This window comes from Vidua macroura, chromosome 10 (assembly GCF_024509145.1).
Source record: "Vidua macroura isolate BioBank_ID:100142 chromosome 10, ASM2450914v1, whole genome shotgun sequence".
In the NCBI taxonomy this organism is placed as follows: domain Eukaryota; kingdom Metazoa; phylum Chordata; class Aves; order Passeriformes; family Viduidae; genus Vidua; species Vidua macroura.
The window spans coordinates 21,043,085-21,053,734 of record NC_071580.1 but is presented as its reverse complement, the minus strand read 5'-3'; the positions used below and the strand labels follow the sequence as shown (position 1 = coordinate 21,053,734).

General features: G+C 48.9%; 1 long non-coding RNA gene across 1 annotated transcript; it reads right to left on the bottom strand.

Moving 5' to 3' along the window:
• Positions 1-6,090: 6,090 nt before the first annotated feature.
• LOC128812407 (uncharacterized) lies at positions 6,091-7,763 on the bottom strand. The gene is made up of 3 exons (XR_008438703.1): positions 7,287-7,763; positions 7,020-7,066; positions 6,091-6,199 (listed from the first exon to the last, which is right to left on the bottom strand). It is a non-coding gene; the product is annotated as an uncharacterized LOC128812407 (long non-coding RNA).
• Between the last annotated feature and the right edge of the window lie 2,887 nt (positions 7,764-10,650).

Genomic DNA, 10,650 nt, shown 5'->3' with positions numbered 1-10,650 from the left:
TGTCCCACATTCACCAGCCACTGACTCTGTGAAGGGACACAGCCAGGAGCAGCAACAGAGCACAGGCAGGAGAAGCTCTGGGAACATTTTTGGTTGGCAGAATCATGGACTCACGGAATGGTTTGGTTTGGAAGGGACATTAAAGATTATCTAGTCCCACCCTTGCCATGGGCAGGGACTCTTTCCACTACCCCAGGTTGTTCCAACCTCCATCCAACCTGGCCTTGGACACTTCCAAGCATGGGGCAACCCCAGCTCCTCTGTGCCAGGGTCTCACCACCCTTCACAGGGAAGAATTTCTTCTCAATATGCCATCTATCCCTGCCCTCTGGCACTGGGAAGCCATTCCCCCTTGGCCTGGCACTCCAGGCTCTGGGAAATAGGCTCTCTCCATCTTTTCTGTTGGCTCCTTCAGATACTGGAGGTGACAATTAGATCAATCAGAAGCCTTCTCTCCTCCAGGTGAACAATCCCAGCTGTGCCAGCCTTTCCTCCCAGCAGAGCTGCTCCATCCCTCTGCTCACCCTGGCGCCTCCTCTGGACTCTCTGCAGCAGCTCCAGCTCCTTCCTGTGCTGGGCCCAGGGCTGGGACAGCTCTGCAGGTCTTGGAAAGAAATATGTAGGAATTCCCAAAGGCTAGAAGGACTTTCCATTGGTCTGGATCAAGTCACAGAGCAGAAATTGTCCCTTCAGGGCGCAGGTTCCCCCCCAACAAGCACTTGCTGTGCCCTTCCTCCAGCATGGCACACCCAGACAGGGAAGGAGGGACATCCAGCTACCCGTCTTGCCTCGGAGCAGGAGCTGAAACTGCTTTTCTCTGGTGCCACCACGACTGGTTGTGACAGCTCTAAGCCTGCCAGATGCCTCCACATAGAATTGTAGAATCATGGAATCATTAAGGTAGGAAGAGACCTCCAAGGTCAACAAGTCCAACCATCAAAGAGCCCAACACATGTCAGAAGAGCAGGTACTAAATTAAAGCTTATTCAGTGAGCACGGTGAGGGGGCACAGGAGCAGCTCCTCAACACCCTGGCCTGCTGTTGAGGACCCTATGAGGACACCGAGGTCCAAGGACTTCCATGTGTGGACATGGTGTGTCCTAGGGGAGGGTTCTTCCCCTCCCTGCTCCTGTTGGAAGGAGGCACAAGCACTCAGCTGCCTCTCCACGAGCTCTTCCACCCTGGTGTAATTCCTGTGTAAAGTGTAGCTGCCAAAGCACCCGAGTCAGCAGATCCCAGCTGCTGAGGCATCCACAGGAAGGGAATGCAGATGCTACTCTTGAAGTTTCAATGCTCTGAACGTTAAAAAAAACCTACAGCACGGTGGAAGAGACAGAAACTTTCCTGCTCCAGGGCACAAAAATCTTCCTGTCACCAGGCATTAGGAGGAAAAGTGTCCTTGGGGGCACTTGGGTTTTTTGCAGCTGCCAAGGGGACTTCCTGTCATAGAATCATGGAATACCAGGATGGTTTGGGTTGGAAGGAACCTTAAACCTCACTCAGTTTCATCCTCTGCCATGGGCAGGACACCTTTCACTATCCCAGGTTACTCCAAGCTCTGTTCAGCCTGGCCATGGGCACTTCCAGGGATTGGGCATCTTCTTGCCTTTTACTCTCTGAAAACTGCTTTAATCAGTGGGGGCAGGTCAACTGAATTAACTCTTGTATTTAAAGTTAAGGGGTGACTTCTCCACTATTTATCCATCTATCTCTCACCATGACAAGTACATTATTTGATAATCAGCTTGTGCCTCTCTGCTTGGCTTCCAAAGGGAGATTGTAAAGCAGGAAGAAGAAAACTGGGGAGTAGAGGGTGATGTTATTTTGGGACTTGTGATCATTGTGGAAGGGGTGGAAGAGTTTAAACCCAGAGGAAAACACAATTCATTAATCCTTTCACTTCAAGATATAATATCTTTCCCTGTTGATTATGCTCATGAGAACTTCACAGCTCTTGGATCAAAACAAAGGGAACATCTCCATCACTGAATTTCTAATATTCTTGCTATTCCACCCATCATACTCAGTCTCCTTGCCCCTTCCAGATATATAGAAAATTCTGTGGCCCAAAGCCAGCTGCTGGCTGGGTAAGGAGAGAAAATCTGCTCCAGATTGTGGGCATCCTCTGTTTTTTGTAACTCACCTCCATCTGGTGGTGCCAGCCATGTCTTGGGGCAGAGGCATTCAGACCTGCTTTGATGAAGGCCTGTGCCTTGCCAGGGTTCACAGAAAGAAAGACAAAAGCAGGAGAGGGTCCCAGGTGCCCAGATGATGCTTGTGACTACCACAGGCTGAGCCTTAAGGAGCAGTCTCAGGCCACTGGTGTCCTCCCTGTGTAAGGGGGACAAGAGCTTCAGCAGTTCTTAAGAAATGCCTGAATCACTCCTTTTCTTCTTTTTTTTTTTTTTTTCCCTAGAAGCATCACTTCCATCTTGCCTGGGTTGAGCTTCAGCCAGCTGCTTTTCATGCTGGAGCTTATCTCTGGCAGGCACAGTGACACTGTGCGGCAGGGCCTGTTGTGTCTGCTGAGAAGATGCAAAGCTGGGCCCGGCAGCTGACCCGGAACACAAGAGCCCCTGGTCTTTGTTATCTCCTTCCAGCGCCCGAGTTCTGTGCTCTGCTCCAAGATTAGCTGCTCTCCCCCAACGTGCCATTGTGTGTGTGGGGAATGGGTGATTTCCTTTTTCCAGAGCAGCTGTTTTCTGTCCCCAGCCGGTGTTGCTCTATTTCAAGTGAATTTTCTCTGTCTTCTGTAGAGCCTTCAGAGAAGCCCATCCCCGAGCAGTTGATGTATTCAGCTCCTTTCCACCATGACTAAAGCCTTCTGCATCTGCAGCCTGAACTTCTCTCCCTCGCCATCAAGAGCTGTGCCTGCTCACAATTTTGTGGTGGCAAACTTGTTATCTCCAAGCACAGAGGAGAATACATAAACTCCCAAAAACCTTGTGGTCCCACTCACTCAGAGCTGTCATCCACCTCATACAGGCTTTTGACTGCAGCCCTGGAATGTGTCAGGGATTTAATGGATGCCATTGCAGCAGATCCCAGAGCGGCCATGCAAGAACACTTAAATTAGCAAGATTTTTCAGTGTAATATAAAAGTCCTGCTGGAGAGATGGGAACAACTCATGTCCTGGTAGTTACCAGGAGGGGAAGACACCAGGAGAGTAAAATCTGGCAAGCAGGTGAGCCTGCCATGTGATTGGGATGTTGTGGTGGTTCAGAGCAGGGCACTGCAGGCAGGTGTTGGCTGCAGCTACAGCCACATCCTGGCTCAGATGGCAGCACACACCTGGACGGCAGCAAAAGGATGGGGCATCCTGCTGGAAGGTGACAAATACCACGGGAGAAGAAAGGTAAATCTGCCCCAATCCACAGCCTACGTGGAATGAGGCTCAAACTGTCTTGTGGACCTTTTTTTGCTGTGTTCTAGACAACTTACCTGTGTCTTTAGGGTGAGTGGGACCCTCATCAGGACTCCCTGTGTGTCTACTCTACAAACGTGGGACAAGAGACCTAGAAACAGCTTGGGCTGGGAGCCAAGGGCACCTGACTATGGGAGGCTGGTTCTCTCTCCAAAATGAGGAGCACCTCCTCCCAATACAGACACATATCTGGGTTTTCACACACAGTTTTAGTTCCAGCCCAGAGCTGCACAACAGCTGACCTGGCTTTAGAGATCAATTCCTGTTCCTCTGTTTTAGACAGAGCATCTCCATCCAAGTGGGACTGCAATCCCTCCAGTCCTTGGGCTCTCTCTGTGTAAGGTGGGTTGGCCTTATCAATTTAATAGGGTTTGGTTTTTTTTTTTTGTGTCAGGGCAGAACCTGTGGCAAGGGCCACACCAGAGTTCATGTGGGTACCTCCCTGACTGATTTCCTCTCAGCTGCAGAGCAGCAGCTGCTGGGAAATTAATTGTGTAGCATACATTTACAAGTTAATTGCAGTTTCACTGGAAGGTGGGAAACCTGCGTTTGACAAATGTGAGAAGGAGGCAGCAGAAGGTGCTTTCATTGCCTGGCCCCAGCTCTGGGGTTCTTGTCTCACTGCAGTTATCCCTGTCTGCTACACAGCAGGTCAGGGTCCCGTGATGCCGAGTGAACACAGAGCAAGAGGAGCTGCTGCCTCAGCAAGTGAACAGTGCTCAGCTCTCTCAAGCATATTTGCTTGTTCCTATATGATTCCAGTCCTAGTTTTTATTTTTTGGGGCTTTCTTGGTAGATTCCATAAGCAGATGTTTCAGCCTGGCTTGAAGCACCCTTGGTAATGAGAGAGGAAATACTCAGCTGGTCTAATTTTCCTCAGAGGTATTGCCTTTTCTTCAAAGGTCTCAGCTTGCTGTTCCACAATTACCTGCCTCTCTTTTTCCTTAGTGAGTGGCCTCAGTGAGTTGTGTTTTTCTTGATGGGCCTCACTGTGCAGGCTCACAGATGTGATGGGGAATGAATGAGTTGAAAGCAGAAGATGTCAACCAATGGGTAAATGACGAGGAGAAGGAATTTAATACTCGGAATCACAGGAAATGAAAGGCAGCTCTGTTCATCTGCAAACAACAAATAACTTGCACTCCAGTAAGCAGTTTGTCTTCTATTCCAGTTCACACCTGCAGCAGGGGCAAGAAGGGAAAGTACTAAACCCCATTATCCTCAGAGTAAGAGATCAGAGGGAGGCAGAAATGAGACAATTTCCATATAGACGAAGCAGCAGAACACAATTTTGGCGTGCTTTGACCATCTGCAAGATGCTTCAGAGCTCTGAGGAATGCTGTGAAAGCTGTCAGCTGGGCAGTTGAATGCAGAACTGAGTCAGCCAAGAAAAGGTGAACAAAGCCACGGGGAGAAGCGTCAAAGGAGGAAGAAACACCCCTTGCTGGACAGGCACTGCTTTCAAACGCCGCGTGCTCCCGGAATTCCAGCAAGGAGAAGGTGTCTGGGAGCCCTGTGGAGGGGCCAGGCTCCATGGGCTCTCATAGGGTTCAAGGCCTTGAGGAAGACCTGGCTGCAGGTGCCTGGCTTTGTTCAGATAATCTGAGTTGCCTGAATCTATGCAGAGCTCCCTGATCCTGAGCCAGCCATCCCCGTTTGGGCTTTGCTTCCCATCTGTCCTGGCTTTTTGAGCCTGTGTTCATCCTTACACTCACGGAAGATCCAGGGGATGCAGAAAGTTGTGAACATGTGAAGCTGAGTATCTGCCACCCATCTAAGACCATTCTCTGGTGGGATCAGGGCATGTGATCCCCAGGCTGGATGGGACTTGGACAAGCTGGGATAGTGGAAGGTGTCCCTGCCGTGGCAGGGGAGTTGCAACTGGATGATCTTTAAGGTCTTTTCCAACCCAAACCATTTCATGATTTTATGTTTCTGAGCTGATAATTTGGTAACAACAGGAAGGGAAGTGCCACAAAAATCAGATAGATTCTGATGTATTGTTTTCCTCAAGTATCTTTTTTATTTATGTACTTGTGAAGGACAGAAGCACAGGGGGAAGCGCCAGTTTATGTTTTGGCTTTTAATCTGTGTTTTCATGGATTTTTTTTATGGGTTTTGACTGGACAAATGGTCTTTCCAGAGCACCTGAGTTATTCACATAAGACCACCAGAGTCTGCAAATGGTTGCCATGTTGGCCATACTCAGCTTAGTGGTTGGCATTAAATGGTATTTCATGGAATAAAAAACTGAAAGGTGGAGAGGAAGAACTCTCTTAAGGATGCTTCTCTTGGGATGAAGAGGTATTTCAACATTTCAACTGCCTCTTCAGCTGAAGAGGTGTTTCAGCTGCCAGCATTTCCACCGTCAAATGGTGCCAAGAGTTCCTATCTCCCATGGCCTAAGGGTTGTGCCAGGGCACAGGGAGGTGAAGGACATCTGCCTCCTCACGGCTGTGGGTGTGAACACAGCAGCACACCAGAGTTGCACCCACTCTGCACTTCTGTACAAGCTTTAAAAAGGGATTTTTCTTCCACAGCTCAGAACCCGCAAGCCTTCAGCACAACCAGGGTCCTGCCCAGCTCCGTGGTGGGAAGAAGCACCTATTTTTTTTTTTTTTTGTGAAGAACCACCTATTTTGGTTTCCTTTCAATTCCTTTGATGCCCTCCTGAGGGTTTTTACTGGAAGAGGTGCATCTGATTTTGCAGTCTTGAGTTGAACCTCCTTCAGTCACACCTTCCAGCCTGGGAAACATCCAGATGTGCTGCTACTCTGCCAGAAAAGCTGGGAATGCTGATGTTAAAGAGGGATCACAAGATAATTCTTCAAATATATTTTTAATGATAAGGAGCAGTTGTTGCCACATTCTCCATCTGTTACCTTGGGCAAAACATTTAAACCTCCTGCACCCCAGCTCTTCTGCTGTGAAGCAGGGTAATAACTCTGCTCTCATCGTGGCTATTTCATGCCTGGGGGAACAATAGTCTTTTGCTATTTCTATGCAGAGTGCCTTCCGCCACAATTATTGGCATGGAGACAACAGAGTAAGACAGAGCTGGGCTCTGTGGGCATTTCAGGGTTTTCCCTTGGGGGTCCTGCCTTTTGAGCAGCCCCTCTTAATCCACCTGAGTCAGGTAAGGGCTCTCTGCCGTGCAAGATAGCTACTTCCTAAAATTTGCCTTAGCAATGGTAAAGCAAAAGAGGGGGGAAAAAATCTGCAACTAGGCCCCCTTCACCATTTTGCAGCAATGGTTTTAATATTACTAGCTATTGTTCCAGATCTGACAATAATATAAAGTTTAAAGGCGAAAGGGGTGGGCAGAGGGGGCAGAGAAATCAAAGCAGACCATTAGGCTGAATGGTTATCAGGGCGGTTTGCTCCAGGCAAAGAGTTAATCCAGACCTGGGAGAGAGCACTGGTAGTTAAAGCCCTTTAATGGCCTAAGTCCTATGATAATTAGTCCTGCCCTGGAGGTAGCTAAGTGAGCTACTCCAGCCTGAAATGGAGCTCATCCACTGCTGAGGCCATAATCCTCTGTGCACAATGAAAGCTGAACTAATTCACTGAGTAAACACTTTCTCAGTTACTTACACGCTGTCTTCTTTCAGCCTGACACCAAATAGATTCACTTCCAAGAGCTGCAAAGAAAATCAACTTTTTTCCCCCTCTCTCTTTTTTTTTTTTTTTAAAAAAAAAAAAAAAAAAAAGCAACTGATCTTAGTTGAAATGCATTTGGATTTCGTATCCAGGGTATAACCTGGGCAGATATCATCTCCTTTCTCCTGGCATCACACAGCAGCCCCTTTATTTTAGCTCATTCCAATAGCAGGGAGCAGAAAGGCATTCCCCAGGTATTACCTGTTCCTTTCTCCTGCCGGTATCCCTGGAAAGCCACATGCTGCAGAAGAGCAGGAAGGTGTGTGAAGCTGGAGAAGGCCAGGAGGATTCTCTCAGTCCTTGAGTTCTGTGCCCTCAGCTCCCCCAGAGGCTCAAGGTGGGATGGAGGAAGAGTAAATTGAAGTAGCAGTGAAGGAAACACCAAATATCCTCAGCCATGGCACCCATTCTTCCTGCTTTTCCTTCTTTTTGTTTTAAGAGGTGGAATTGTACATACCCAGCACTATGGCCTCTGGAAAGACATTCCATGAGTGCCTGGTCTTCCCTGGGTGCATTCCCTGTCTCCTTCCATGCCCCCTCCCAGCGCTGCTTCCAAACCCACTCTGCTCCAAGACACAGCTCCTGGTGTGCTCCATATCCCACTGGAACACAGGAAAGGGAACCAAGCAGGAATGTGGGGGGGATGGCGGCTCTGCATCCAGGAACCTGCACTGTCCCTCTTGGCTTGAGCTGTCCCTGGCATCTCCTGCTCTGCAATTCACAGAATTCACAGAATCACTGGAAGAGATCATTAAGATCATCGAGTCCAACACATGCCCCAACACCTCAACTAAACCTTGGTACTGAGTGCCACATCCAGTCTTTTTTTAAACCCATCTAGGGATGGTGGCTCCACCACCTCCCTGGGCAGACAATTCCAGCACTTTATCATCTTTCCTGTAAAAAACTTTTTCCAACCTAAATTTCCCTTGGCGCAGCTTAAGAGTTTGTCCTCTCGTTCTGGTAGTTGCTGCTTACAAAAAGAGACCAACCCCACCTGACTACAACTGCCTTTCAGGGGGTTGCAGAGAGTGATAAGGTCACCTCTGAGCCTCCTTTTCTCCAGGCTGAGCACCCCCAGCTCCCTCAGTCGTTCCTCACAGGGTTTGTGTTCCCAGCCCCTCACCAGCCCCGTTGCCTCCTCTGGACGATTTTGAACACCTCAACGTCCTTCCAAAACTGAGGGGCCAGACCTGGACACATGCTGGTGAGAGCTCTGATATCATAGGAATCCCTGATCCTTTAACCCTGGCAACCATCCCATTGGGAAGCCCACAGTCATGGAATCATGGAATGGTTGGAGTTGGAAGGAATCTTTAAGCTCATTTCATCCCATCCCTGCTATGGGCAGGGACACCTTCCACCATCCCAGGTTGCTCCACACCTCATCCAGCCTGGCCTTGGACACTCCCAGGGATGTGGCAGCCACAGCTGCTCTGGGCAGCCTGTGCCAGGGTCTCACCACCCTCACAGCCAGGAATTCCTCCCCAATATCCCATCTAACCCTCACTGCCTTCACAGGCCAACAGGTTTTCCTTGTTTACGCCAGAACTCGTTGTTAAGGCTCATTCTGGAGCCTACAAAGAGAACTGGACATTTCTGGACCACTTTCCATCCCATGCCAAGATGGTTGGCTGAATTGAACTCCACGAAGGAACATTCATCTCCCTAGGCTGGAACATGAGTTTGGATCCCTCCAACTCAGTTATTGACACTACCACTGTCCAAAGGCAGAGGAGAGAAATCCCACCCGAAAGCGGTGCTGGGGTTGCTTTAAAGCAAAGGACCTGGTCTGGGGGATTGACACGTATCTGGCACCACCTCTCTGCAAGTTTTGGTCAAGATGTAGCTGCCAATGGGTCTGGTTTTGTGAGTCACTCCCCCAAAGCCTCCCTCAGATTCTGTCTGGAAATCTTCCACCTCACTGGCCAGGATTTGCCTGATTCCCAGAAAGCTGCCAGACTCTTTTCCTGGGCCAAGCAAAAGTGCATCATTTTCTGCCTTGTCTTTACACAAGCACCTCCATATTTGTGGCCATCAGAAGGAGGTTTCGACCTCCAGTGAAGGAAATATTTTCATCCAAAACCCCTCTTTCCCAAAGAGGGATTTTCATGGTACTTCCCAGCCTTCAATAGTAGAGGAAAACATAGAGGCAATCTGTCTTGCCTTGATAAAAGAAGAAAAGTGAAATCCTGATCTAATTTTATACTTCCAAAAGGGAAAGACAGACATAAAAGGATATACCACAGAGAAGAGTCTCATAATCAAAGGGGAAAAACAATAGACTTTATTTGTTTATTGGATATTTAAATATACCAAATTCATTATCAGCTGGAATCTGGCCCAGGAGAAGAAATCTCAGCAAAGAATAATATAATTAAATCTTCATCAATGCTCTCTGTGCTCACCAGCAGTTCTAATTTTATGGAGAGCAAATCATGGGCCACAAGCTGGTGAGGACAGGGCAGGAAGAAAGTGGAATGGAGGGTTCAGGAAGGGCTCAGCCCATTCTTTGGGATGTGAGGCCACCCAGTGTGGAGAAGATGGAGAAGAGCAAGCCAGATTTCCTTATCTGCTCCCAGGCCACCAGGGACGTGTGTCCTGCCTTTAGGATCCCAGCCCTTAAAAAGCTTTGGAGGAGCAGTGCCAGCCGGGGAGCACTGGACCTGGAAGCAGGGACGGCTCCTCTCTCTCAGGGATGGCTCCTCTCTCCCATCTGCTGGACACCCCTGGCTGAACTCCCCCTCTGAGATGTGGGGTGTTGAGTTGGGCATTCCTGGGGTGCTCTGAGAGCATCCCCAGAGCCCAGCCTGGCCCTCAGTGAGGGGCAGAAAGCATGAAAAATGATTTGTGAGCCGTTCGAAGCGAGTGCTGCGGGAGGCGGGACACGCAGGCTCTGATGGCTTGTATGGCATGAAACGAGTTGGGTGAGTGGTGTCACCAGTGTTGCTTGGAGCTAGGAGGGAAAAAATCCTTCTGAAGTGCACGTTCAGAGATATTTTCTTCTTATGAAGGGAAAATAGAAACAAAATGGGGGGGGGGGGGGGGAAGGAAAAACCACATCCTCTACATCAGCAGCAGCTTCTGTCTCCAGGCTCTCCGGCAATGATACCTCAACCCACCCATTCAGCAGTCCATTATCACTTCCCTCCTTCCATTATTCCCCTTCAACCTTATCAGACGTAAGCATCGTCTCAGACGCTCCAACTGGAGCCTTGTAATTGTCCCTGGTTCGAGCTCGATAGCACCTTGAACCGCCAGAGTAATCTCTGCTTTAAAAAAACCGGGCTCTGCAAGGAGATGATGCTCGAATTTGCCTGTGGCTATGCGGGATCTTTAATAGCGAACTCTTTTCTCTCTGCCTCTCCCGAGCTCGCAGACAAATGGGAAATTTTTTTTTATTATTATTTATTTATCCCTAGCCTTTTTAGGCTGCCTGTTAGGCAGCGATCACAGTATTTATTACAGGGTTTGCAATATTATTATTAGCAGCTCCTGGGGGCACATGGTGGAAGAGGTGGGTGGGGAAAGTGGAATAATATCAGGCAGGAATTGTCTCTGGGGG